Genomic DNA, 6,000 nt, shown 5'->3' with positions numbered 1-6,000 from the left:
TTTTGCCGCATTAGTTAAAAAATGTAAATCTTTTTAGAAAAGGATGAAACAAAAGTATGTATATCACAATTTCAAGTGTCGATGAGGGATAAAAATTTGAAAAAAATGAAAAAATTGTGGAAAAAAAAATCAAAGATAACAACGAAGAGGAAAGAAAACTGTTTAGAGTTTGCTAAAAAAAATATGGTATTAATGAAAAGGTGTATCGTTTTGACACGAGATTATAGAGAAATTTTCAGAAATGGATTCAAATCTTGGTTAAGAGGAAGTACGCCAAATTCTGACTATTAACTTGTCAAAATTTATTAATAGTTGAGGTCAGCCTCTGGACTACAACAGGTGGTCATCTAAGTCACGCGTACAATATGTAATCAAAATTGGAAACCAACTCATGTCGTTTTAATTCTTCCATTTAGGACTCAAATACAATACTAGAAATATGAAATTCATATCCCGTGCAACATTTGAGTTGATGATACTTTTGAAAAAGAGTATAAATATAAGAAGCTCCTAAAACAAATAATGCAATTATATGCAACTAATTTAATAATGATAAAATCCATGAGATACCTACCTAATTAAGTTATAATCTATATGTAATATTGTTTAATGATTTTTTTTGTAATAATGTTTTGCTGGATTATTTAGAAAATGTCAATTTTTTCAGAAAATGATGAAACAAAAGGATGTACATAACAATATCAAAGTTTTTATGAGTGATAAAAATTTGAAAAAAGCGAAAACATTGTGGAAAATAATTAAAGATAACAACGAAGAGGAAGGAAAATTGTTTAGAGTTCGCTAAAGAAAATATGGTATTAATGAAAAAGTATATCGTTTTGACACAAGAGATTATAGAGAAATTTTCAGAAATGGTGACTATTATAACTTGTTAATAGTAGAGGCCAGTCTCTGAATTACAACTGGTAGCCATCTAAATCAATCGTACAATCGGTAATCAAAATTGGAAACCAACTCCTTTCGTGTGACAGTTCTTCCATTTAGGACTTAAATACAATACTAAAAATTTGAAATTCATGCCCCGTACAACATTTGAGTTTATGATACTTTTGGAAAAGAGTATAAACATAAGAATTTTCCTAAAGGAATAGCGAGCATGTATGTTTACGAAGACACGAGAACAAATTTGACGCTACGAAAAAAGTTGGGATAAACATACGCAGAACAGAGAGGAAGACGAAGTCGTAGTCATAGTAATTGACCTAGGCGACGTTGTTATTCAAGATATCGTTCTCCTATGCGACGACATTATAGATCTCCTTATTCAAGGTGTCGATCTCGTATCCTTATTCAAAAACACATAGGAGTCAGAGGGATTAGTTGTCACCTCCAATATTTGAAATCGTATCCTTTAACAAGCTTGTCTATTCCTATAGGGAATGCATGCATTATGCAAAACTTGTTTATTTTCCATCTCATTAATCTGGTGGTTTGTTAATGTTGGAATCTATAGTTGATTGCTTGCTTGAAAGTTTGAAACATGGAACCATGCTCCAATTCGTGTTGTTTGGAGGTATGAATAAATTTGCTAAAATTATTCGTCTTTGACTGAGAAGACAAAATAGGTTCTGCGTGTAAAACTTGTATAAAAAGATTTTGAAAAAAAAAATGTTACTTGCATACTCAAAAGTGGCAAAGTCACCCGTTTACGAATCTTCAAATACTCCAATTCACTATGAATTGTAACTATATTTGTTTTTTTTACTGGAGCTAATTTTTTCTTTTTTTTTAAATGGGGTTCGTTTAAAAAAATTACAAAAATGAAGCAAGTCGTGTTAATTTGCCATGACTTCATATGCAGAAATCGTACTAAATTGACACGTCAACCTGAATCTGTCTCGTTAACTTGAAGTTGTACAAATTTGACACGACTTTGTCCACGTCATTTTTTTTATATCGAGTAGTGAGTTATGTAGTATTTGATACATAATTTTTTGAGGATGTTAGTTTTAAGTAATAAAAAAAATAGATAATCGTGTATGCATCATGATTGATGGTAACGTTATATATTTATTTGAGAAGTGTTATTGTATTTGGAAAATAAATAGAGAATTATTTTTGTGGATGATTTAATTCCAAATAAGTTATAAAGATGTTCACATTATAGAACTGAACCTCACAATAAAAGTAATTGTCCGCACAGATATGTTTAATAATAAAATTCAATTCTAAGTTTGATTATTAATTTCTTAATTTTCTTTACCTATGTATTTATTTTTTCAAAAAAATTATTTATCAATTTAATTTCAAATATTATATAACTTATAATTTTAATTTTAATATATATTTATTTAAAAAAATTAAAAAAAATATGACGTGGACAAAATCGTGCCAAATTGGTATGACTTCAGGTTGGCACGACTTGCTTCATTTTTATAATTTTTTGTAAACAGATCCCATTTTGATAAAAAAAAAATAATAATTTCACAGTGAGAAAAGAACCAACTATACTTGTTTTTTTTATTTATTTTTTACTTTTGTCGTGTATTTTTTATTATTTAGGAAAGGTGATCACTTAATCCGTTATCAATTTTATAAACTGGACTGGCTAATTTACACTGTCATAAAAAAGTCAAACTTATATGTAATGGTGATTTGTGTTCTGTATATTGTTCTCGAATATCTATTATAAGACAAAGTCAAGACACATAAAAGAAATATCATCAACTTATATTATTATTTAAATGTGTGTAAATAAATTATGAGGTGTGAATACAATAAAAGATGAGTTCGAAATTCAATGAAAGATGAATGAGAATATAATTTAGGTCCATCGGAAATTACGTTCTAATATAACAAAAAAAATAATAAAACATAAATGTATAACAATATAACAACAGATACATGTCTTTTGTTTAAATAATTTTTTATAATTTTATTCTTTAAATATATTTTTAAAATTTAAATAACTACTCACAATAAAAAAATTATCTACGATAAAATTAAGAAAATTATTTACTTTATAATTACTTTTAATAAAAATCTTCTTACAATTTTAAAAAAATTATTTAATAAAATAAATAATTTAATAACTTCTCTTTATTTTAAAATAACTAAAACAATATTTTTAGAAATAATAACTATATATATAATAATATATTTTAATATATAATTTATCTTTTAATTAGAAGAAACACATTTAAATATATTTAAAAGTTTGTTGTGTTATAATAATAATATATTTTAAATTTATAATAATCATAATTTTATTGAATTATGTCATTAAAAAAAGCAGTAATTTATATTTTTATGAGTTTGTAGCAATACATTTTTTATTAAATGGGAGACCAAACTCCGGAATTATCTATAGAAGTTAAAAGAGTAAAACTAAAGAAATATTTAAAAAATAATTGCATCAAAAATATAAAACTTATTATATTTTGTTATCATCATTTTATACGTTCATTTGAAAACTAAAAATATAATTATTTTATTTTAAATTTTTTGTATATATTTATTTTTATTAATTAAATATAATATTTTATTATAAAAAGAAGTTCAAAGGTAGGGAAGTAAGACACACATTTAATCACAAATGATAACTTTTCTTTTTTTATTATTATTTACAATTCTTACCAGACTTATTATTATATTATTTACAATTCTTATAAAAATGTTAAATATTTGTATCCATATTAATTAAACTTTACTTCCACCTTGCATCACTTGTGCTCATTGTCAACGTTGATCCTACCATACTTTTTTGTCACTCTCTTATGACACAACTTTTTCATACGACCGTAAGATTTTCATCAACAATTTCAAATTCATGTAATCACCAATCTACACGACAACTTTCTTTTAGTTTACGACACATATTTTTCGACCTAACTTTCAATTTAACAGTCAAAACCTAGTTCCAATTCCAATTCCTACGGTTCTGCCAACAACCACACTGCACCTTCAATTCCATCAACCAAGACATTCAAACCCTAAACCAGTGGATATTTCGTCTACCATGATTGCATTGAAAATGCAACTTTTTGGTGTCAACGAGCATGCTTCGTCGATTTGCTTCGACTTCTATAAAATGGTCTCGTAAATTTTGATGACAAATCATAATTGTCGATGTTTTTGAAGTAATTCGTCATCAATATCATCCGATGTGACAACATGACTTAACGAGAGTGTTCTTTCTTAGTTACAAAGAAAAAAGAAACATACTAACAAATATTTAAAAAAAAAAACTTATTTCACAAAATATCATTTCATCATCTTTAAAATACAACAAAATATCATTTCATCATCTTTAAAATACAACAAGTAAAACAGGTTAGCATTATTTCTTTATTTTTATTCCTATATTCTTAATTCTTATCAGCATTATTTTATATACATATATGCCTTTTAATAATATCATTATTAATATGTATACCATTAACAGAAATCGACAACAGAAACATGGTGCAAAAAAATTTATAACATTTGACATACTACCTTTCATCAAATTTCCTACGGGGCCATGACAAATAATCAAAATATTTTCATTTGCCATTAAACAAATTCTTTGACACGCAGATGGAATTCAAAAAATCAATTTTTTCACTAAGAGAGATTCGGTGTGTGGATTTGCTACCCACTATCTCATAGCCATGCGGGTATCAGAAAAGCTGCATTCCTAAGAACGCAGCGATGGCGGAGTATCCACCGGTTTTTAGGGTTTGAATCGCTTGGTTGAAGGAATCGAAGACACTGACGTGATTATTGGCAGAATAGGAGGAATTGAAATAAGAAATAGGCTTTGACTGTTAAATTAAAAGTTATGGTCGAAGAACCTGTCAATGCCGTAAACTAAAAGAGAGCCATCGCAGTAGATTGGAGATTGCGTGAGATTGATGTTGTTGATGGACGTTACGTCGGACGAAGAAGTTGTGACCGTAAGAAACTGGCCGGGGAGCATGGTAGGGATCTTGGCGCCGGCGGTGAGGAGTCGGATACTGGACGGAGTGAGCGGGAGCGGCGCGAGGTGGAAGCGGAGGAGGTCAAGGGAGGGTTGGGCAGATTTCTTGAACGCGGAATCGGAGGGAGCAAAGACGGTGGCTGAAGGACTTGGAGTGTGAGAGCCATTGAAACGAAGCCTGAATCTGAAAGAACGTTGGCGGCATCGGCGGCGTCAAATATGGCTTCACGCGGAAGAGCGCCGGCGAGAGAGAAGACTGCTTCATTTCTAATATTCAATTTCCATTTGGCGGGATTACCAACCCCTCTTTTATAAACCTCTCTATTCCCCTAACAATATTTCAAACAAATTGGGCTTATATGGATTTATCCTTCAGAGAAAGCAAAGGCAAATTCTTCCTGCACCATATCAATTTTAACCTTCACCATATCAATTTTTTAAATTTTCAAAACTACACTTATTCTAAATTAAAAAATTAAAAAATAATATTTATAATTGAGAAATAAAAAAATATATTCTGAAAAAAAAAATTCTGAACACAAAACTAAAAACACATTCTGATAAAAAAATTCAGAATTCAAAAATATGTTTCGAAAATTGAAATCCAAAATATTTCAGATAAAAGTTTCAAAAATAATTTTTTCTATTTTTGTGTAAGATTATTTTCGTCATTTAGGAAGAGTATTTTTGTTATTTTCTAGAGCTGATTGGATGCATGCTGGAATTGATATGGTGGAGGGAGAAATTGCCGAAGGCAAATTGGACTTACCATTTTTGGGCCTACATGAATTGGTAGCCTGGGCCAATCTTTACCATATAGTTTCATTTTACGTGGAAGACCATTTCTTCCTGCACCTCCACATGTTCTTTCTCTCACCTCCATAATTTTCATATTTCCAAAAATGCCCCTATATGATATTTTGGATTACAAAATTTAAAAGTCATTTTCAAAATTTATAATTAGATTTTGGATTACATAATCTAGAAATCTTTTTTCAAAAACATGATTAGTTTCCCGATTACATAAATTGAAAGTCTTTTCTAATATGAGATTAGCTTCCAGATTTTGTAATCTAAAA

The 6,000-nt window shown here is 28.8% G+C and overlaps 1 pseudogene; it reads right to left on the bottom strand.

The window, feature by feature from the left end:
• Positions 1-4,482: 4,482 nt before the first annotated feature.
• LOC137827965 (putative fasciclin-like arabinogalactan protein 20) lies at positions 4,483-5,747 on the bottom strand (annotated as a pseudogene).
• Between the last annotated feature and the right edge of the window lie 253 nt (positions 5,748-6,000).

The sequence above is a fragment of the Phaseolus vulgaris genome, chromosome 7 (genome assembly GCF_000499845.2).
Source record: "Phaseolus vulgaris cultivar G19833 chromosome 7, P. vulgaris v2.0, whole genome shotgun sequence".
NCBI lineage: Eukaryota > Viridiplantae > Streptophyta > Magnoliopsida > Fabales > Fabaceae > Phaseolus > Phaseolus vulgaris.
Note: the sequence above shows the minus strand (reverse complement) of the source record. Positions and strands in the feature narration are given on the sequence as shown.